The 23,975-nt window shown below is 42.0% G+C and overlaps 1 protein-coding gene across 1 annotated transcript in view; it reads left to right on the plus strand.

The window, feature by feature from the left end:
• The window catches only part of FURIN (furin, paired basic amino acid cleaving enzyme), a 151,859-nt gene that overhangs the window by 39,164 nt on the left and 88,720 nt on the right, over nt 1-23,975 (plus strand). The window lies entirely within an intron of this gene.

Raw genomic sequence — 23,975 nt, forward strand, 5'->3', positions numbered from 1 at the left:
TGTATTTTTTGTGTGGACATTTAACTGCGTTGTCATGGTTGTGTTTATACTGGGAGATGTGTGAAAGATAACGATAAATCAGCTGATCGCTGGCCTATTTACATGGATTGATTGGCTGTTTCTAAAGGCCCTTTGACCCGATACTATTATCGGCCTTATTCGGCCTATAATTGTCTCATGTAATAGACAACGATCAGCCGATATGAACGATGTCTGCTGTCTGTCGTTTTGTCTTCCAACATGTTAAGATGTCAGGACCTGTCCAGAACGAGAGAGGTTTTCTGTGGGGATTGCTGCTCTGGACAGTTCCTGACACTGAAGAGGTGGCAGCAGAGAGCACTGTGGCAGACTGAAGAGAATACACCACTTCCTGCAGGACATACAGCAGTTGATAAGTACTGGAAGACTTGAATTTTTTTTTTATAGAAATAAATTACAAATCTCTGGCACCAGTTGATTGATTTATTTATTTTTAAACACCGATCTACACCTTTTTTTCATGTATGATACTACAAAGTTGGATAATATACAGGGATTGTATGTATACTGGATTATAGCATGAGACGCGCAATAATTGTATCATTCACTAATTGATATAATCGATTCACTGTATTTGGTAACACTGTGTATTTAAAAAGTGTTGTTGGCAGGTAGCTGTACATACTTGAGAGGCTTCCTGCTAAGCCGAAACGTTGCATTTTGATGTGGAGTAAATAGACACCTTTTTTCACTGAAGTGCTGTCTCCTTTTGTATTTTTTTTAGATATCTGAGTGAGCACAACGTGAGTCCTTATAGTGGTTTGGGCCCCAGTGTAGTTCCGGGTCTATTATGTAGTTTGGAGTGTGAACTCTTAGTGTCCCTGTCATAAATATATAAAGATCTGAATTCTCACATATTTAATGTTTAGGTGTGAAAGGCTTGTTTTTCATCCTGTTTGCAAAACAAGCGACGCAATGATCAGCCAACGTGAACAATGTCGGCTGATCGTTGCCTTCTATTCCACGGTTCCGTGGAATAGGGCCTTAATGCTCTAAACACTGGTTATCCCCCATCCCTGAAGTACCAGGACATAACAGGCCTTTAATCTCTGTTGCCCATTGCTCCCCCCTCCCTCTCTGTCTTTGATGGTGTTTCAGATGCTTGGCAACAAGTAGTGCAGTGTCAGACCCTGTCCACACGTTTAAGAAAACATTGTTTAGAATCTGTTTGCAAATGTGTTTCCTTTATGTTTCCAAAGATTTGGGGTTATAATTTTAACAGGAAGCAATCTGCAAATATGCAGATTTTGAATGTCTGGAAGTGTTTGTCAGCAGAGTCTTGGAACCCTTCCTCTCCCTCGGGATGCCAGTCACTTTTACTTTGCATTGTGCTGTGCAAACACTTCTCACGTCTCCTGTATGTTTATCTATTCAGTAATCCATTTTCTTATATTAAAAGTTTGTTGATGTAGGGAGATGCTCATTGAGTAGTTTCTCATAAAATATCTTGGGACGTTACATACCGAGTACGAAAATAGGAACTGTGCCCACAGCTTTTTTTTTTTTTTTAAAGCATTATTGTTATTATTCCTCTTGGCAATGCTGCGGCCGACAGAAGCTGAAGGCGCTCCTGTTCATAAGCTTTATGCAATTGCCATGTCATCTCCGGTAAACGCTCTCTTGGCAGGTTTGGATACAAAACATCCTACAAACAGGTTTTCAAAACCATTAGTTTAATAATAAAAAAAAAACCTGTTTCCCCCACATTCATCCATTCGGAAACCTTACATTTAATTTGTTTTAGAATCCTTTGCAAACTGTTTACAGAAATACGTTGTGTGGACGATGAGTAGTTACAGCAGCGCCTTATAAAGGAGTGTCTACAGGCAGCAATAAATGGAGGTAGTATCTGTAACATGAAAACTGTAGTTTGCATTAAAAATCGTGCCCACAGCAAACTGTAGAGAAACTATAACTGCTATTACATAGGTAGGGAGCATAATGTAACATAACTACTGGTGCCCGCCCTCTCTGTGTCTTGGAAGGCTAGTTTTCGAGACCTGGAATCGTCGGAAGTGTAGAACCAGGGTGCAGAAGGCTTCAGCCATCTTCTGATCCTTGGACAACCCCTTTAACAATAGATTTTAGGAAAACAAGCATAGTTTATAATTACCCATGACTGGTACTGTCTACAGAATACATATTAGGGAGTTGAAACCTCAGCAATGCAGGGAATTTGACTTTTTCGCATGGCCGGTGCTCTGGATAGGAGCGGTATGTGTGTGTCTGCTGAGGGAAAGAATCCCCAGATTATATCTTGATGGCTCGTTTAGACTTTGTGTTTGTAAAGCCAGTTTGTAGGCACAAAAGTTATTACCACCATTACTTTTTATTTGCGCGGCTCAATCTAAGTACACGTGTTGGAAGGTGCATAAGTGTTTTTGTATTTATTGGAGAGTTAGGACACGGTGACACAGCCTGGTTCTCATCCACTTTGACTGCAATCCAGCAGATCCTAATATTCCCTCCTACATGTTGGATTAATTATCCTCGTGGACTGTCTCCTTGTGAAAGAACAATTCTTCTCCATTGTTTGTTAGGGAGGTTAATAATCTCTGAATTAAATGTATTCATTGTGATCAAGACCTTGGGGAATATACATGCAAACCATGAACAGACTGCCGGCTCTTCTTTTTTTACCGGGTTGATTTCCATAATTAGACATTTTACATGTTTACCAACCATGAAAAGCGGATAATGTGCTATGTCTGCTGCCTCGCAAAGAGACTCATCAGTAGCCAATCTAAAGACTGTACATAGTCCTATTGGCCTTGGTTTGCTGCTAAGACCACATGGACTTGTCTTGAGGCTGGGAGTATAGAGTTCTCAGATTATGTTTATCTTTAATGTTCTTCATTTCTGATAATGTAATCCATTGGTGGAAATGTATTGACTGGCGTTTCATACAGCAGTCTCAATCCAATGCGCATTGAAGCTTCATGAATCTGATTTAACCTGCCCCTTATAAGGGCACTCCAGAGAACTTTTATTTATTTTTTTAATCAACTGATGTCAAAGTTTATTTTTTACTCGGCATTTTGGTCAGTATTTTTTTCAACTAAAACCAGGAATGGAAATGACAGGGCAAAATTATAATAAATTTGCACAGGTTCTATGTTTTCAACCCCCTTCTGGTTTTGGCTGCAAAAATACTTACTGAACATGACCTTAGGTTTCTGCTTCTGTGCGTAAGAAATAAAGTTTTTCTCACAACTAGTCTGTTTGATTTGCGCTACAATATAAAGGAAATGTTGAGTGTCAGGCTACGTTGACATCAGCGTTTGACCATCCGGCACCACTCAGTCTACCTTTTCTGTTTTGGAGTAAGCAAAATGGAAACTGGCGCATCCGTTAAAATCCCCATAGATTCCTATGATATATTAAGGCCCTATTCCACGGGTCGTTTAGAGGAGCAATATCGTTCGTATTCGGCCGATATCGGCCGCTACGAACTATATTCGTCCCGTGGAATAGAGTGCAATGATCAGCCGACATCGTTCATGTCGGCTGAGCGTTGCAGTCGCTTGTTTTTCAACATGTTGAAAAACAAGCGACTGATATAGCAGCGATCTGCTGCCGTCGCTCCGTTGAATAGGAGCATCGGCAGCAGGCGCTGCTGTATCCCATGGGCTGCCCGGACGATCAGCGATCCCCCGGGCAGCCCCCCCCAGCAGCTCCCCGCCGCCCCTCCCGCACTCACACGCTCGCTGACGCCGCGTTGAATAGCGGCGGCAGCGAGCGGGGAACGAGGAGCAGACGAGCGCTAATAGCGCTCGTTTGCTCCTCCAAACGACTCGTGTAATAGGGGCATAAGTGTGCTCCGTTTGCCCTATTTGTGCTCCGTTTGCATGCAATCAGTTTAAGATCTGTTTGGTTTTTTTTTGAACAGAGAAAAAAGTGTTTGCAGTATTTTTCTTTCCGTTTAAAAAAACAGATCTCGAACGGAAAGTACACTTCTGTTTTTTTTTTTGTTTTTTTTATATTGTAGTCAATGAGGACGGATGTAAACGGAATGTATTTCCGTTCACATCAGTTTTTCATCAGTTTTTGCACTGAGCATGCGTAGAAGCAGCAAGAAAACAAAGAAAAATTAACTGATAGAAAAACAGGTGCTGACTGATGCAAACGGATGTACAAAAGTCATTTTTTTTAAGCCAAAATACAAACGGACCATTAAAAAAAATGAACATTTTACAATCAGTTGCATCAGTCTGCTCATCAGTTTATGGCTAGGTTCACACTGCGTTTTTAGCATCCGTTTAACAGATCAGTTTTTTGCAAAAAACGGATTGCAAAAAACGGATGCATTTGTGTGCATCCGTTTTTGATCCGTTTTTCCATTGACTTCCATTTAAAAAAAAAAACGGATCAAAACGGATGCGTTTTTTTTGACGCACAATAAAGTACTGTTGACACTACTTTTTTGACCGCTAAAAAAAACGGATCCTTTAAACGGATGCTGAAAACGCAGTGTGAACCTACCCTCAGCTCATCCGTTAAATTTAATAAGGAGGGATCCGTTATAAAAAAATAAAAACGCTAGTGTGGCCGAGCCCTTACTGTATTTCACTGCAGATGTCTTCTTCATTGTGGCTATTGCACACTTTACAATTCACCCATATAGTCAGTACAAATTGCTCATTGTATCCACCAGTTTCCTCTTATAATTATGAATTTCTCAGACATGTTGTGTTAGTCTTCAGAAATATGCAGGAAAGTCTCCTCGGCTTGTTCCAGGCAATTCACAGGCTAATGGATTTAGATTCCCAAAATGACTAAATGAGAGATCCAAAAGTTACTCTGAGATGTGTGTGCGGCGGAGGTGTCCAGGTTTGATGGATCTTAGTTGGCAGCACAATGCGGCTCATCAAATAAACTTGTCTTAAATGTCACTTCTGCATAATGGAAAGAGATGATTTAAAGGCAGGCCTCCAAAAAGTCGCCTACAAATTTGACAAGCCAGAGCATAGAACTGCAATCTCCTATGCTTATGTATAACTTCATCTGTTTTAAGGCAACAGTGAGATGTGCTGTTTAGTGTGTGTGTGTGTGATATATATATATATATATATATATATATATATATATATATATATATATATATATATATATATATATATATATATATATATATATATATATATATATATATATATAATATTATATTACACATACACACCCAGTGCAGTTTATTGTAGCGGAGTTGATCAACCTATCCCTGATGGAAGGTGTCCATGTACACTGAAATGCATAGGATAACTTCTGGCTTGCACTAGGATCCATACCTAAGGAGAGTGACATCACTCAGAATTCCACTTTTGCCACGGAAAACTGCACTGTGTGAACTTATGTGAAGTGCTATCGGCTGGAGCATCTGCCTAGTTCTGAAGAGATCTCCCTGTTGATAAACTTCTCTACACTGCATAAAAGCTAGATATGAACTTCGGCTGAACTCCATTGGTATCGGCGTCTGTGCAAGTGTTATATTCCCCTTTCCAGCTGGATTTCTATACAGGTATTTGTCACCTATATAATCTTGACCCTCCTTATTCTGACTGACCCACTAATAGTCTGCGCTGGGTGTATCTATAGGTTTTAGTTTATGATCTGTATAATTGGGGGAATATAGGGCGTCCCCCACACACCTAGCAGCATTTTATATTTTTGTATACAGCGCTAGTGAGCATATCAACACAGGGTGTAAACTAACACAGTGAGTTGACTGCATTACCAAATATATATAATTTCACTAAGGTAAAGTGTTGCATACATGGATAGGTCAATAAAAAGCAGTCAAGTTGGATCTCATGTGTTGTGTGCTTTTATTGACTTGCCTATCTGAAAAACCTATTCACCTTCTTGGAGAAAGCCCTTGTCCTCATTTATTGTCCCATAAGTAAAATCTGCTCCAAATAAGAACATGTTATAAACATACACCCTTCTCTTTTCCTACTTAAGGGTATGTTCACACTGAGCAAATTTGGCGGAAATCTGCTTGCCTCAGTGTCAAACAGTGTTTCTATGGGAGGGCTTGCGCGCCTCCATTTAGAGAATTGACATGTTGGTTTTTTAAGCGGTGGAGAGCAGGGGCGCGTGAGCCCTCCCTTAGACAAACAGTGAGGCAGGCGGGATTCCCCCGAAATTGCTCAGTGTGAACATACTCTAACAAAAACAAATATTGTTACAACTGCATTACCTTTCCTTTGTTCTTTCTCCTAGAACTATATGAGTAAATCCATACCAGGTGTTGTCATTTTCTATGTCAGAGGTGTATCCCTACACAATCTGACATAGTAATCAATGGACTGGACAGGGACACACCCCTGAATGGTAATACACTGTAATCCAGGTTTACAAGAACATAGCCACTTTTTTCCAGAAACAGCACCACTCCTGTCCTCCCTTTGACTGTGGGTTTTATTGAAGTGAGCAGAGCTGATTTGTAATACCACAAACAATCTGAGGACAGGGAAGGGGAGATTATTACACTGAGGGCGCTAGGCCTGCCCCCAGTGCATAACACAGCCTGATACACATGAAGGAATCCGCGCCGATCACAGAAACTGGGTGGCGTTTTGACAAATGGACCGCTCCACTGAGATCTCCGCACCAACTCCAGGATTATAAGGTACTTTTGCCCAGGCTAGTTATCCGGTGAATAAATACTTGTAGGCACGCTCACTACTGATCAGAGTCTTGTAAAAGGGTCTATGGTCAATATTTGGAGCTCATTTTAATTAGAGTATTTGCCAAAACCAGCAGTAGGACCAACGCGGAGAAAAACTATAATGGAAACACGTGAGCCTCTGCTGACTGCTGTATATAAAGTGGATGTGTTTGATCCTTCTGATGAGGCACTGCTCTAATCTTATCATTATTGAAGCTTGTTGTGTAAGGAAGCCCACTTCTAAAAATAAAGACTTCAGTATGTGGATGTTCTTTGGTTTATGAATGTAGTTCTGTACAAGAATGTAGTCTGTGCAACATAATTATGTCTTGGTCCTTTTAAATGGAGAACCTAAGCTGAATGTTGGGAGCAGGACAGCAGGTAGCTGCTAATGCTGCAGCAATGGAGGTACGCTTACCTGCCTCGTATCCCTAATGAGGCAGCAAATGACATGAGTTATGAGATTATTTCGGAGGTGTAAATCTCATCAGAAGTTCTTGAGCATATTTCATGCAATCAGGCAATCTAGATCTGTAATCCCTCCACTGTGCTGCCAGAATGCTGCTTACTGAGGGGATTAGTATACCTGTAGCTGGAAATAAGCAAATGCATCAGCATGCAAATACTCTTCTTCTAATAGAACAAATGGTGTTAACAGTTTGTTTTCCAGTACTACTTTAACACACAGGACAGAATTTGTGCTCTGTTGCATAGTCTTGTACATTTTTTGTGTCGCAAAACGAAGGTGTTGTACATTCAACAACCTTGGCATAAATCACCACACACCAATAAGAATCTAGAGGTTCAGTGTTTTCTTATCGATATTTAGTTAGCAACTAGAACCCATTGTTAATTGCCACAATACTTATTCCCCATTAGGGTACATTCACACTGACCGGCTCGCAGCAGAAATCTTGCTGCGAGTTTGGTAGCGAGATCCGCTACGAGCTAAGGTCCTGGCAGGTCCCTGTGCATACATACTCACAGCAGGCTGTGAGTATGTAATTCAGCTGCCCCCTTAACCCCTTCATCGGCTCCCACTTTCTATATACATTACCTGTCTCCTGCACGGGGTCCTGGCTTCCTGCTCTGCCACCCAGCCAATCAGTGTATTGCCCAGCCGCAGCCACTGATTGGCTGGGTGGCAAGTATGTATGCTCAGGACCTGCCAGGGCCTTAGCTTGTAGCGGATCATGCTGCAAAATTTTTTCTGCTGCGAGCCGGTCAGTGTGAACGTACCCTTACAGTAAATATATATACACACATATATTACACACACACACACACACACACTTCTGTATGGTGGAGTTCTGCATAATCTAGAGGTTCAGTGTTGGTAATTTTTTCTTGGCATAAATCGTACACATAAGTCGTACACAAATATGAGAAACTTTGTAATGTATCATCTTGGTGAATATCGTCTTATTCCCTACTTATGCAACCACTTCATCTAGAGATGTTGCCGGCACTAGTAAAGTGTTTTCCTGTGTTTTTTATTGCTAGGTTACAGGGATTTAACCAAGATTAGAAGAAACAGATAATTTCTTACAAAAATAGCACCACACCTCTCTCCATTTTGTGTGTGTAGTATTACAATTCGGCTCCATTCACTTCAGTGGAACTGAGCTGCAAATCCCACACCTAAACAGAGGACAAGACTGGTGCTGTTTCTGGGAGAAAGAAGCATTATTTTTTAAGCCTTTTAACAATTACACTGGTCATTACTGTTGTGTAATCGTCTCAGTGGTCCGTGCAGCATCTTGGTCTTTCCTTTTTTTCCTCCTGTTTCCCTTCCCATAGATTTCTATGTGCAGCATGTCCCCTGTGCCCTTAGTAAGGTCATTATACCCTATTCTCTCAAGATTTTTTTTCCCCCTTGCAATAAATTCATAGTACATGATCAGCACAGGAGGACATGGTGGAGTGAAGTGGTTCATAAGTGGAGAGGGAGGCATTTTTCTCTAATAAGATACATTACAATGTTTCTTGCATTTGCTTGTACTATTGATTTGCATTACAATTATATTACTGCTACCAGCACTTTCTTTTAATGTTTCTGACCTCCCCTAATTTACTGATTTGCAATATTGGCACAATAACTTTTTATGCAGTTTTAGCTGCTAGAAGTACAGTCCTGGAGCTTTCATATGCTTCCGTAATGAGCATGAATGATCAGTATCAGTGTCTGCGATAAGGCCCTATTACACGAAGTGATCATCAGCTATATTTGAAAATGCAAAGAAAGGGTCTGTGGAGCCTCGGTTGCGAGTCTCAAAACTCAGGAATAGCTCGATATCCCTCCAGAGAAGGAAGCTGTATTTGGCCAATTTCTGGCCATTCCTGACCATAATTGATTTGTGTAATAAAAGGCAACGATCACCTGACATTGTGCACGTCTTTCAACCTGTTAAAAGACTAAAGGCCATATTCCACGGGAACGATTATCGGCCGTATTCTGTTGATTGATCGTCCCGTGGAATAGGAGGCAATGATCAGCTGACATCGCTCATGTCGGCTGATCATTGCGTTGTTTGTCTTTCAAACATGTTGAAAGGCAAACGACTCATACAGCAACAATGTGCTGCCGTCGCTTCGTGGAATAGGAGCGGTGGCAGCAGACTGCTGCTGTTTGCTATGGGCTGCCCCCCTCGGACTCACCCGCTCACTGCCGACGTGTGGAATAGCGGCGGCAGTGAGCAGGGAACGAGGAGCAAATGAGCTCTAACAGCACTCGTTTGCTCCTCCAGTCGGCCCATGGAATAGGGCCTTTATGACTAGGTTAGCAATGATCTGCTGCGATCGCTCAGTGCAATAGCCCCTCCTGCAGCTCTCCTGCACTTACCTGCTTGCTGTCGGCGTGTGTAATAGCATCGGGTTGGTGCTTACTTGCTCCCACTGATTGCCCCGTAATAGGAGCTATAGTCGGACCACTGGTACCCTATTTGCCGAGGCAATCAAGCATGCTTGCTGCCGCTCCTGTCTTTGGCTATGAGGCCACCAAAAATGGCAGAGTACACCCCTTACTGATTGGTGTATTCCCCCCCCCCCCCAGCTAAATGCCAGTCCTTCCCTTTTTGTTTAAAAAAAAGTTAGCTCTATTATAGAAGTTACACATCTAATGTAAATCTCTCCAGCTGCTTTTTAATGCAATAAACATAGCACTGCTGACAGTCTGTTCTTCCTAGTGCAGGAGTCTGCCGCCCACATTAGGCAATGTTCACACGTTCGGGATCCTGCTCTCTTTTGCTGCAGCTAATGAAAGTGCATTGGGTAGTTTGGGTATTTGGGTATTTTTATGCACATGCAGTGGGGAGAAATCTTTGCTGAATAATGGACATATCCATTATTTAGACAGATTCCACTTGAAAAGCCAACTCCAGTGAATGACAGAGGATAAAGGGCCGTATACCATCAGCCTAACAGACGGATATCACCCTGTGTGTTGGCAACCAGCGATCCGCTGATATTTGAGCAGTTTTGTCACCTTTTAGTGCTTTTTTTTTTTTTTTTTTTTTCTCTGCTTTAAAATCCACCCCTCTCCCTGTATAAGGTGAGGGCTACATGCTGACTTTGGTGACCTAACATCAAGAGCCCAGTGTCTCATTTGACATAGCATTGTTTAATGGGGATGCCTTGCTACACAAGTTAACTACTTTGTCACTATTGGCATTAATGTGAATGCACCCTGTGTGCTGTCTTTGTGATTAGACTAGTGCTTTTTTAATAGCCAAAAAGTAACACAATGGCAAGTCACACAACGTATACTGATGTTAAACAAACCCACCGCTTAGAGCGGGTTCACCCATCAGTATTAAGTGTGTGGGGGCCTTTAGGCAAAGACTATGTGGAGACATGTGACACAAACTGCACAACCAGAACACTGTGGGGGATAGAATTTTACTGCCCGACTCTGTTCTTGGATAGAAGCTTCTGTCAAGTGGAACATTCATGTGTATGGGGAGGAGGGGAGAGAACTGTCAGCTAAACCAGTGATTTTCAACCAGTGTGCCGTGGCACACTAGTGTGCCGCGACACATGGTCAGGTGTGCCGCGGGGAAAGTTCCCCAAACTATGGTGCCCCTGTGAAACAGGAGAAAACAATGGGGGAGAGAAACCTGGGGATGGGGGAGAAACAGGGGAGAGAAGCAGGGGGGAGAGAAACATGGGGATGGGGGAGAGAAACAGTGGAGAGAAGCAGGGGGGAGAGAAGCAGGGGGAAAGAAACATGGGGATGGGGGAGAGAAACAGCGGAGAGAAACATGAGGATGGGGGAGAGAAACAGCGGAGAGAAGTTTGGTGGAGAGAAGCAGGGGGGAGAGAAGTATGGTGGAGAGAAGCACAGGAGAGAAGCAGGGGGGAGAGAAGTATGGTGGAGAGAAGCACAGGAGAGAAACACGGGGGAGAGAAGCACAGGAGAGAAGCACAGGGGAGAGAAGCACAGGGGAGAAGCAGGGGGGAGAAGTATGGTGGAGAGAAGCACAGGAGAGAAGCATGGGGAGAAGTATGGTGGAGAGAAGCACAGGAGAGAAGCACGGAGGAGAGAAGCACAGGAGAGAAGCACAGGAGAGAAGCACAGGAGAGAAGTATGGGGGAGAAGTATGGTGGAGAGAAGCATAGGGGGGAAAAGCACAGGAGAGAAGCAGGGGGGAGAAGTATGGTGGAAAGAAGCACAGGAGAGAAGCAGGGGGGAGAAGTATGGTGGAGAGAAGCACAGGAGAGAAGTGGGGGGGAGAAGTATGGTGGAGAGAAGCACAGGAGAGAAGTGGGGGGAGAAGTATAGTGGAGAGAAGCACAGGAGAGAAGTGGGGGGGAGAAGTATGGTGGAGAGAAGCACAGGAGAGAAGTGGGGGGAGAAGTATGGTGGAGAGAAGCACAGGAGAGAAGCACAGGGGGAAGAAGTATGGTGGAGAGAAGCACAGGAGAGAAGCAGGGGGGAGAAGAAAACAGGCCCAGGTTTCACACTGAGTGAGTATAAATACATTTAGAATCTATATTATTAACTATATGTATAATATGTACTGTTTTAGTGTCATTTTGTGCCATTTTGGTTGGTGGTGTGCCCCGGGATTTTTTAAGTATAAAAAGTGTGCTGCGGCTCAAAAAAGGTTGAAAATCACTGAGCTAAACGATCATCATTTAAGGTGTATGGCCACATTAATAAGGGATACTCAGCAGCAGATAAATGATGGCCGGACAGATGATGCAACGATTGTTTTTGGAGCCCCCCCTCTCTCCACTTGGAAGGATTGACAGGTCAATTCTTCCGTGCTGAAAGAGGAGGCGAGAGCCCTCCCATAGATTGCTAGTATGACACGGAGGCTGATTGTATTCCGCCAATTTTACTCCGTGTGAACTGGCCCTAATTGACCTCTTTTTAATAAGATCGGTAAATAAGTGGTAATCTAGGAGATCGGCACTTATTTACAGAAGGTGTTGAGCTGTGTAAGAGGGCCCTAATTCTAGTATGGCTCTTCCAGGGCATGAATGACAAATTTGGGATTCAGCCTCCAGTTTCTCAACATTCTGGATTTGCCATAGGTATGTTAACATGCCTATGTGTTTGTGTGTGTGCGCCACAAATACTTCAGCCTTAACCCAAACGCTAAAAGTAACATTTTGTGTTCACAACATTACATGGTTATCCACAAAAATATAACCTGGTGTCTATGATATCCTCTTTGCACTGAATAGGAAGAAAAGGTATAAGATGTTTTTCGTATCATTATGTACATTTCAAGATTGTCTGGAAAGGGAAATGTAATGTAAGTAGGAAGCATATTGACTATTACAGTTCACATCCCAATTGCTTATCTCAGGGGCTGCAGCTGCGGGGAACATCTGAGTTAATGTTTCTATACTGGAAAAGAAGAATGCAACTCCTCCTCCTTATATTCAGCACCCTGTGGAGTATATTGTACCCATGTGCAAAACCTCTATCTTTATATGAACTGTAACTCATGTGGTGTAATACGAGAGCCAATCTGCATAAGATTAGGCAACCATAGCTGCTTCCCTGCAGAAACTTTCCTATGGGCTATGTGATTATACAAGGGAATAGGGCTGAGCTGCAATACCAGGCACAGCCTATGAGTGTGAGAGGTGCCTGTCCGGTCACAACCCATATCAGAACGGCAAGCAGCCATGTTAAGTTTTTTTTTTTTTTTTTGTTTGTTTGTTTTTTCTTCCATGTTTACACATTACCTAGTAAAGTCATTTACGTGCTAAAATGAGATGAAGGACTTTTTAGTTTTAATAGGGATCAACAGAAACTAATGGCTTACCCCAGCAGGCATTTCTGCATTTTAGTTATTTGCTTGGAAAATTTCCAGACCAATTTTTCTTTTGTTCTTTCTCGTCTTTTGTCTTTGATGCAAAACAGTTGCTTATCACGGCTGCCCTGCTGTTTATTCAGAGCGCTTGACTTCCATTTCCTTCTGCACATCTGTGGCGGGGCCAGTTTCCAGAGACCTAGAATACTATTTCACTTAATGCCTGCACTTCAGGCTGAAGCTAACCCCGTGGACCGGCTGGAATGCTGCCTTGCACTGGAATGTTAACCCTACCAAAGAATTCTGCATAGGGGGATACCTTAAAATTAATAGGCCCTTTTAGTGGATGGTAATGGGGTTAGCTGGTGCTGTCATGCACTGATTTGTAATGAGGATTCCTGGGGAGGGGGCAGTGAAGTATTTGCTTAATGTAATAGACTTATTTAATGCACCTAATCTGCTCCCAAAGATGGGGTTTTTCTCCTATTCTTTCCAGAGGGCAAACACGAATCTTATTTGTGCATACGCCACAATCCTTCACAGGTCAGTACTGAATGTTCTGATGACTCTTCGAAATGCGGACCTGGTTAGTTGAGAGCCCCGGAGGAGTGATGACATGTTTTTAGGTGTGGCTAGTTTAAAGTAATGTGTATGGCCCAATTACTGTACATCTGGTGGAACGCCAAACTTCTTTCAGCACACCCAAACGTTGACAGTCGTGCATCTGTGAAAATATAGAAAATGTTTATCTCTATTTTTAAGCAACCCTTGGGGGCCGTATTAAACACTTTCATCAATCCACACTACTCGGTCTTTAGTCATGCATCATTTGTTGGAAAATCGAAGGATGTGCATGATGGTATGTGAAGCACTGTGTGAGGATAGGAAAAGTTAATCCTGATGCTCAATACGCAGGTTTTTAAAGGGACGTACAAGAGTAAAACATTTGCCAAAAATAAAACCACACCTGTTTGTCTAGTTTTGCAAATCTGTCTCATTGACTGTATTTAGTTATGGTGTGTTTACACAGAGAGGTTTAGGGTCCATTTACACAGAAAAATTTGACAGATTATCTGCCAAAGATTTAAAACCAAAGCCAGAAACAGACTATAAACAGTGATCATGTCTTAAAGGAAAGACTGAGATTTCTCCTCTTTTCAAATCCATTCCCAGCTTTGGCTTCAAATCTTTGGCAGATAATATGTCAGAAAATCTTTCTGTGTAAATGGACCCTTATCTGACAGATCACTGAAGCCAAAGCCAGGAACAGACTATAAACAGAGAACAGGTCATAAAGGGAAAGAATGAGATTTCCCCTCTTTTTTTTTTTTAAATCCATTCCCGGCTTTGGTTTTAAAAATCTGTCAGATAAATCTCTGTGTAAAAGGACTCTTACAATATGACAAAAAAAACAGTCTTCAAAAAAAAAAAGTGTCTCCTGTCTGAATTGACAGAAGTGGTGTACAATGCTCAGCCATCCCTGGCAGCTCCCATGAACAGTAAATGGAGTTACAATGTTCACAAATGACTGTTTTCCAGTGGCCAATCCTTTCCAGTAAGGGACAGACCCCTGCTCCTGAGATCACCGGAAAGGTCCTAGCACTCAGACACCTAGGGATCATACACTTATCCCCTGCCCTGTGCATAGGAAATACATCTTAATAATTGAGGTCTATAGGAGAAAAACTCCACAAAGTAGGTAAAAACCCCACAGTGAGCATGCTTTTGTTTTGAACACACTTCCTTTGACTCAAAACAACACCAATTAAAAAGCATTGTAAGTATGGGGGTCTGTGGGGGTCCTGGTGCTGACCCTCGCCAATCACAAGAATGAAGGGGCACTCGGCAGTGTGCTCCCCTAAGTGACCTTTTTAAACACTTCAGAAGCCTTTGCAGGTGTTTTGGGTTATTGTTTGGGTTTTCCTTGGCTGTAAGCCACCATTATCAAGAACATAAACAATATAAAACATTCACTCTGTAATTACTCTATAATATAGGGTCTTCACTTTTTGAATCGAATTACTGAGAAGAAAATAACTTTTTGATCAGTTTCTAATTTATTGAGATGCACCTGTATAAGGAAGGTACCCTGTGTCGTCTTGACCAAAATTTTTTGACCAAGGTTTTTTTTATTCTAGGTCTTGTTAGTGAAGTGTGCCTGTGAACTGGTTGTTAAGCTTTACCATGCTACTAAAAAGACGCATATGCTTTGCCAGAATTGCATGAGTTTTCTCATAGTTATTGCCCTTTACAGTGTTCTGAGGAGTTTTCTGTGTATTTTTTATAAACCCGTTTCAGCTGCAAAGACTAAATGACCCATAACTGTTGCACTACTGCAGCAAGGGACACTAAAATGGATAGGAGTTAGACCGTGTGCCATGGTACTGTAACATGTGGATACAGCAGTATGGTGTTGAAAAGGATTAGCACAGTGAGACACTCCCTCCTCCCCCTCCTATTTCCAGTGAACTGTTATGTAATATTGCAAATAAGTCTATTTCTGCAGAATTACTGTGAAATACTTTAGTTTGGTTAATCTAGCTTTAGCTGTTGAATTTCCTGTAACGTGCTGTTAAATTGTACATAGTGCCCCCCCCCCCATCACAGTTTATTGCTCCCTGAAGTATGAGACTGCCTGTTAATTCTGTTTCCAGGGAATAACCTTATATACTTCTCAGGTTGTGGACCATGTTAATTTATGGTGTTTGCAGTAGATGGTTATCTGTCCTCCATTAAAAGGAACATTCTAGAGAGAACAATATTTACAAAGCAACAAGTATGAGATTTGTAAATTACTTTTATTCAAAACAAACTCCCAAGCCTTCCAGTACTTATCAGCTGCTACATGCACTGGAGGAAGTTGTGTAGTTCCTGCCAGTCATACAGTACTCTCTGCTGCCACCTCTGTCCATGTCAAGAACTGCCCAGAGCAGGAGAGGTTTGTCCTGGTGTTTTCTTCTGCACTAAACCATTTCTGACACAGACAGAGGTAGCAGCACCTCTGAAACAAATTGTCCCAGAAATGTGTGTTTTTTTTTGTTGTGTTTTTTTTTATCATCTGCCCAGTTGGTAATGTACATTAGACACGGTATTGCTGCAAAAGGACTTATCTGGGGACCAGATGATGTAATAGGGAAAGCTGCAGGGGAACTTGGTAGGTGCATTTGTTTTGTTATTGTTTTTGGTGTATGTGTGTGTTTTTAAATTTCTTTAATTTTCATGCTGCCCCAGCCAAGTATAATGTACTTTTTGGTCCCTAGAAGCCCCTTCTTACTAGGGGTTTTATTCCTGACATTAGCCCCCCACTACAATTGTTCCATTTGTTCTAATCCTCTGAATCATACAGCATCTTCTCTATGGTTAGTCAGTCTTTCTATAAATCCCTATATGAGACTCCCAATGTATGTTTCCATAGAGAGACTAACTTCTGGTGCACACAGAAGGCTTAGTATAAGAGAAGGACCGCAATGGAAATTGTAATTCAGAAATAAAGCCACTGTTAACCGTGCGTCTAGTTATCTGTCCATTACCAATGGGGCTGAAGAGGTGGCTTTCCTCAGACTGCTGCTGAGAAAATTATGCAAGTATTTCCTGTGTCTCCTATTTGAGTTTTGTGATCTTTATCTTGGGTTCTTTATTTTTTTTCCATGTTTATCTCCATGTCCCCATTTTTGTGGTTCTTCAATGACTTGAGAACTCAATGCCTTTTGGAAGGAAATTTAAGGAAGATATTAGTGTTAATGTCCACCGTAGTCTAAAACAAATGATGGCTGCAAACTGTATGTAACCTCTGTGAGGAAGAGAAATGTGTCTATCCATACCGCTGACATTTATGGTGCAATAAATCCACGCCTCCAAGTCGTCTGTTTGTTCTTTGTGGTATCACAGCTACTCTGTGAAATTGCTGTTACCTTATATGATGTCTGATTTCAGGTTTGGCATCTCTTTGGATGGTACTTACTTATTTTAGTATCGATATGTCAAATTTTTTTTTTAAGTGACAGGTACACTTTTTAACCTCCAACATCAAATACTCAATTGCAGTGGTCCCATCACAGGTTCTCTGTAGCTAATATTACGCTCAGACACTCTTAGAAATGGGATTTGCTGTTCTGGATGTGACAAGTAGGAGCCTTGGCTGCTTATCACACAGTGCACCATCTCTTATGCTTTCTTTCCCCAAGTACGAAGCTCCCTTAGTGTAGACCTGCTTTAGAGGCCTAAATAAGTTGTTCTGAGTTACATTGGCTCTTGTACTGTGAGCCTCCTGTTTATATAATGACAAGTATTGTTAATAAACCGGCAACTATCTATGACAAAATGTCCAATTTTTTATCACTTTTTACCATATTTTTTACTGGAATTTTCCGGTCTCCCTAGAGAATGCCAAAGTATTTCTTGTGCTGTATGATTTATGGGTAATACAGGCCACACTTGTATATTTTAGCATAGTAACCTGTTGGCTCCTAGAAATGCTTGTCAAGTCTCCTACACACTGGGACAGATAACCAAAAAAACAAACAAAACTGTCTTGTTATTAGACAATGTAAACTTGGACTAGACAGTCTAAGGGTATGTGCGCACTACAAAATCTGCAGGTGATCTGCCGGGGATTCCGCAGCTCGCCCCAGCTAGCGGATACTCGCATCTCTGCTGCGCCCATAGCTATCATTCTGTGGTTTGCCAGATTCTGCTGTACCGCCCGGGTGGGTTCATTCTTCGTATGGACGGCAGAATTTGGCAAACCATAGAATGAAACCTATAGGATCAGCAGAGATGCGCACAGCCAAATCGCGGAATCTGCAGAGGGTCATCCACCGGGATTCTGTAGTGTGCACCCTAAGAATGTGCTTTTGGATCATACTGTTTGAAGATCTGGTGCGCCTTTTAGGCCATGTTCACACAACATATTTTTTGTATTAATCATGGCCGTTTTTGCAATGTGCAACAACAGCCGTGATTAATACAAAAGATACACTGCATAGAAGTCAGAGCGAATCCTGGCTGGAGTGTATACACATAGTATATGCTCTGGCCGGGATTCCAACCGGCCACACAGAAAACTGACATGTCAGTTTTGTACTGCCACTATTTATTGAATAGCAGCCACACAGACCTGTCAGTTAAAAACAATGGAGAGTGAGGCTCCAGCAGGATACGCCGTTGTGTGCAGAGGTGAATTGGGATGCGGGCGCAAACACAGATGAGCCCGCATCCCTATTCAACAAAAAGGAAGTTCGTCCGGCTGGAACTGCAGTACTGGCCAGGATGAACTTCACTGACACCGACCGTTCTGCGACACAGCTGGGTGACTGATCACAGAACGGCCGGTGTTATACGTAGTGTTCACACACAGTATTTTTGCTAAGTATTTTGGTCCGTATTTTTCGCAGATGGCGCAGATTTGGGGCTGTGTTCAGTTAGGTCGGTTCACACTGAGCAAACACGGCACGATTCCGCGGCAGAGCTCTTCGCCGTAGAATCCCGCCGTGCTCAGTGTGCTGCTTTGAGTGAATGGTAGAGCGCGCACCTGTCCGCTGCCGCCGCTCTCCGCTCAAAGAATGAACATGTTCATTCTTAGAGGAGAGGGAGCGGACAGGCGCGTGCTCTCCCATTCGCTCAAAGCAGAACACTGAGCACGGCGGGATTCCACGGTGGAGAGCTCCGCTGCAGAATTGCGCTGTGTTTGCTCAGTGTGAACAGGCCCTTATTTAGTAAAATCTGCTGTGGATCCTGTATGTGTGAAGCTACCCTTAGACTGTCTAGTCTAAAGATGTCTATTTTTTTGGTGCACACAGTTTTATCTCCCCCCACTGACTTTTTATAAGCCTTAACTTGTTAGAAAATAATACCGTTTTTTATTAAGTAAAGGTAATCATGTATGGTGTATGGACCATGGCATGGGCTTCTGATAAGTACGGCCTTATTTAACAAAAATCCATCAATGCGATCTTCTGCTGTGACTAAGCTGTAAAGAAAATAAGCGCTTCATTATGTCCTGTGCTCTCATCTGCTTTAGATTAAGCCCAGACAGCCAATCTCCTTCCCTTTCATTGTTTGGAGCAATATTCATCTGTTTTTTCCTCTCTATATTAATTAAAGCAGTTTACAAGATTATGTTTTGCTGCAAATATGTGCCGTTTATATATATATATAAAAGACCGTTTCTATATATAAGGGACCATATAAATACAAGTTTTGGTTTTTTTTTGTTTTGTTTTTTTGAAGGGCAATAACCCTGTCCCACTTTTTTCTCGTTTATAAACATTGACTCGCCACACTGATCTGTAACATCTGGTAACACTGTATTATCTGGTGAAGGTGACACATAGAAATATGTTGCATCAATATAAAAGTGCAGAATGTGTAAAAAAAAAAAAAATTCTTAGTGGTTGATGGGTAAAGCTACAGTCAGCACCATTTTGTGTTTGTTTTTTGAAGGATTATTAAAGCATTTATTTTGATTTTAATTGTTAGAAACCCTAATACAGAGAGGGGTACTCTGGAGGCAAAAAAAAAAATGGTTTTAAATCCACTAATGCAAAAGTTAAATAGATTTATACAGAAGATATATTCTTGTGCTGTCTGCTGCCAGAGAGCATTCTGCCAGACTGGAGAGAATACACCACTTCTTTCAGGACATACAGCAGCTAATAAGTACTGGAAGTTTCGACATCTATAAATAGACATAACTTACAAATCTGTCTAGTATTTATTTTTTTTCACCAAAGTACCGCTTTTATGTGCATTCACATGTACAGGATCTGCAGAAGATTTGATGGCACAGATTTGATGCTGCAGATATCATTGTGTTTTCACACGTACCGGGTTGCAGCCTATTTCATGCTGCGAGTTCCACTGCGAAATCTGCCGTAATCTTGTGTCCTGTCACTTTCTATGGCTTTACATACTCAAATCAGATTTTTCATTCTACTGAGAGTAAGTAAAGTCCCTTACCTGGCTACGCTTCCACTTCTGGCTCTTCTCTGGCTCCCTGGCATCCCACTCAGCAGATCTTCCTAAAATATTAAAAAAAAAAAAAAAAAAAAAAAAAGTCAACACCAATACATGTTAAAATACCCTTTCACATTTATTTCATATCTGAATACTCTTAAACCATGCGCAGTACAGATTCACATTCCATTGTTTTTAAAAGAATACAGCATAGTGTTATTTGGCATGGATAAATGACCTGTCACTTATCTGAGCTTATTCATTGTAAAAAAAAAAGTGTCTGATAGACATGATGCAGATAAGCTCCATTGAATAGAGTTGGGGTCCATTTAAGGGCGTATTCCACAGCCCGACTCTGAGGAGCAAACAAGCGCTGTGAGCGCTCGTTTGCTCCTTGTTTTCCGCTCGCTGCCGCTATTACACGCGGCAGCAGCAAGCAGGTGAGTTGGGGGGGTGGGGCTGCCTGGGTGATCGCTGATCGTCCAGGCAGCCCCATAGGATATAGCAGCGGTCTGCTGCCGCTGCTCCTATTCCACGGAGCGCCAGCAGCAGATCGCTGCTATATAAGTAATTTGTCTTTCAACATGTTGAACGACAGGTCAGCTGATCGTTGCCTTCTATTCCACGGAACGATTACGGGCGATAATCGTTCCGCGGAATAGGGCCTTTACACATATAGATAATCTGTCAGATAATCTCTATGTGTAAAGGCCCTATTCCGCCAAAGATTTGTAGCCAAAGCCAGGAACAGACTATGAACGATGAGATCAGGTCATAAAGGAAATCCTAAAATTCCTCCTCCTTTTCAAATCCATTCCTGGCTTTGGCTTCAAATCTTTGGCAGCTAATCTGTCAGATAATGTTTCCATGTAAATGGACCCTTTATCCATGTTTATAATTGTGGCAAAATGTATAGTCCAAGATGGTGGAATACATGGTATAAATCAAAGGGCACCAGAGCTAGCCTCTCAATGTCTTAGGTCATGGGAACATGACCTAAGACATTTAGAGGCTTGCTCTGGTGCCGCTTATTGGAGGTAGTGTCTGTGCAGGTCAGTGCTCATGATTCAAATTGGGATCTTGCTGCAGTAATAGTTGTGGTCCCTTCCTTTTACGGCAGCCATGATAACCTTGCTTTTTGGCAACCATTTAATCCAGTTGTTTTGAATGGATGCTGCCGTTAACTTCTCGTCTCAGTCTATTTTCTATAGTTACGACCAGCTCATTCATTGAGGAGCTGTCACCATGTATGCCTGTCCTTGTCACCAGCGGGGCTCACAGTCTGCAGATTTTTCTTTTTATTCTGTTTTTTACGTAGATGGTTTGTCAAACAATAATACAGTGGTTAAGCGCGGAGCTAGACAAACATTACCGGCTTTATTGTAGAGACGGGCCTGCTCACGTCTGTCATTTGTTACTTTATTATTTCCATTTCTATTTATTCTCCAGAAATTCAGGCTTATTTATTATGCCGCTTAACAATGCGGCTGCAATATAATACCACAGACTCTCTGGACACATTGTTTAAGCGACTAGATGCAGTTTTCCAAGCAAACACTTATTCGGCATTAGAAACCTTCTGTATTCAAGCTGTGCAATACATCATCTGCTCAAGGATTGAAATCGCAGATGGAAGAAAACTACCAAAAGATGGAGTTTACATGGCTCGGCTCAGAATCGGGCTGGACCTGCTAGACTTACGCTGTAGTTTTGTTTTAATGATTTATGTGCGGAAAGTAATAAAATGGATCTCATTATCTGGTACAAGAAGCTGATACAATGATACATTGTCAGCAAGACTTGCACTACATGCTAATCCAAGCCGGAATAGCTGCTTATACTAAAAAAACACAAATCCTATAGACCTGCAATCTTTACCTGTGGCTCTCCAGTGACTACTCCCATCATGCCCCAAAATCACTAGTGTCAAAGACCAGTCACAATTACTTTTTATGAGACTTTGTATATTTAGGACCTATGAATAAGAATTGGAGGTCTTTAATTATCACAGTGTGTAGGTTTCAGTCTGTCCCCCCCCCCCCCCCCCCCCCCAATGATAGACCTCCTCCAGTCTGTCCTACATTACATTCACAAGACAGATTAAATCAGACATGTTCTTCTGCAGCAGACATATAAGGCTGAGCCTTGGATATTGACTGTGGGTGTTTATTAGATTTGCACAAGGATTAGGCCCATTGTCATTTACCGGGGACAATCCTCTTAGTTTCTGCCCGACGGAAGTGATTTGCTTGAATTTCTACAGTGTCGGCAAAAATCAATGGCAGATATATTTCATTGCATGTGAAGGGGGTTGCAGAAACTCCATTTACATGGAACACAGACCGCCATAGGCCTAAAAACCATCTAAGAAATACATTGTGTGAACATAGTATTTGTGTAGTGCAGAATGAGCATGTTTTATATTAGTGTGTATATATAAATAATGTTAATACTCTAGGTAATTAAAACAATAAGACGGAACTGGTTGGCATTAGACTTTTTATGCGAAGAGCCCAAATGTAAGCAAGATGAGCGACCTGGCCTGCTCCTGCTTCAGCAGTAAGAGGAGCGGTATTATAACCTGCAGCCCCTTATTAACACAACCCTAAAAGCCGCCAATGTGACAGAAGTTGGCGTGAAGGAAAACAGTCCTACAAGGGGAGTTTGGACTCCCAAGGCAATTTGTAAATTGGTTTTCTGCTTAGCACATGTTAGGAGGAAGGGCAGGAACTCGAGCAGGGAATTACTATGCCGGAGAGCTCTACAACACATTGCTCTGCCATGCCGGAAGGATTAAGCTTCATTTTAACACCAAGACAGTTGCTAGGTTTCCAGTTCACACTCTTCGTTTCAGTGTTTTTAGTGGGAGACTTTCCTCTTTAACAAAGATTCTTGGCCAAATTACCCATCAGCTGCCGTGACTGTCAGGTGAGCAGGCCCACACGGTGAGATAAAACCGAATATCATTTATTACTACAGCTCCTTAAAATCACTTGTTACCTTTATGTGCCCACATGTGTGATTCTGTTAGCTATATTTTTGGGTAAATGACAACTATCCATGCTCTTTATAGCAGCAGATGTCCCCAGGCTTAGCATGAAATCATGAAATCGTATTAATAGGAAAATTGCATTTGGGACACAAGTCATTGTTGCTGGCTGGGTTGGGGTAATAACCGTGGAATGGTGAGGTAAGCTGGAGGTCAGGCAGACGCTTTGTCCGGTCCGTGGGAGATGGGAGAGCGTTCTTGTCATTCACATTAAGCTACACTGCAGATTGGGGTCATATAGCTTCACACCATCCTATTAATGAAATACAAAAGCTGGACGTCTTTTTGCTTTTCCCTGTAGGTTGGTATAGAAGCACCTGCATACACCATTTGATACGCCTATATGGATATGACAGGGGGCTTAAATCTGTTCATACCGATGACCCCTCCTTCGATTTCTTATCAGCTTTTGCATGATTTCTGTCCCTAATCTGTCTCTCGAAACTGAAAGGTGTGCCAACAGAGAGGGCACTTTGCCTCCAGACTCCGCTCATCAATCACAGCTTTAGAATTGCATTGTGTTTCAGGCTGCAGAGAAGTGAATAGGATTTTCTCGACAGTGACATATATATATATATATATATATATATATATATATATATATAATTTTTTTTTTCTTTTTAATGCCTTTCCGTTTACGCATGTCCTTGAATTGTTCTTGCATTCTTGCTGTCTGTGCAGGGGATTTTAATTGGTAAATAATTGTCGCTTTCAGATAGCGAGCACTAGTAATCATTTGGGCACCTTTGCCCTCTGCTGCTCCCCCCATTGCGCTCTGAAATGAGTTGGATAAATCCCGTGAAGGATGAAGAATTTGTACCATGCTATTAACTCTGCTTAATGCTAGATTTCATAGTGTAACATCTCAACCCGTATGTCACTGCACCGGGCTCGATAATCGAAGAGAAAAAGACGCCCTGGCTCAATTTGAACATCCAATCTTATCCTCATTTCAGACAGAATTACTCTCTGTTCCGCCTCACTGCTTTTTGCATCC

Source organism: Dendropsophus ebraccatus, chromosome 1 (assembly GCF_027789765.1).
Source record: "Dendropsophus ebraccatus isolate aDenEbr1 chromosome 1, aDenEbr1.pat, whole genome shotgun sequence".
Taxonomy (NCBI): Eukaryota; Metazoa; Chordata; class Amphibia; order Anura; family Hylidae; genus Dendropsophus; species Dendropsophus ebraccatus.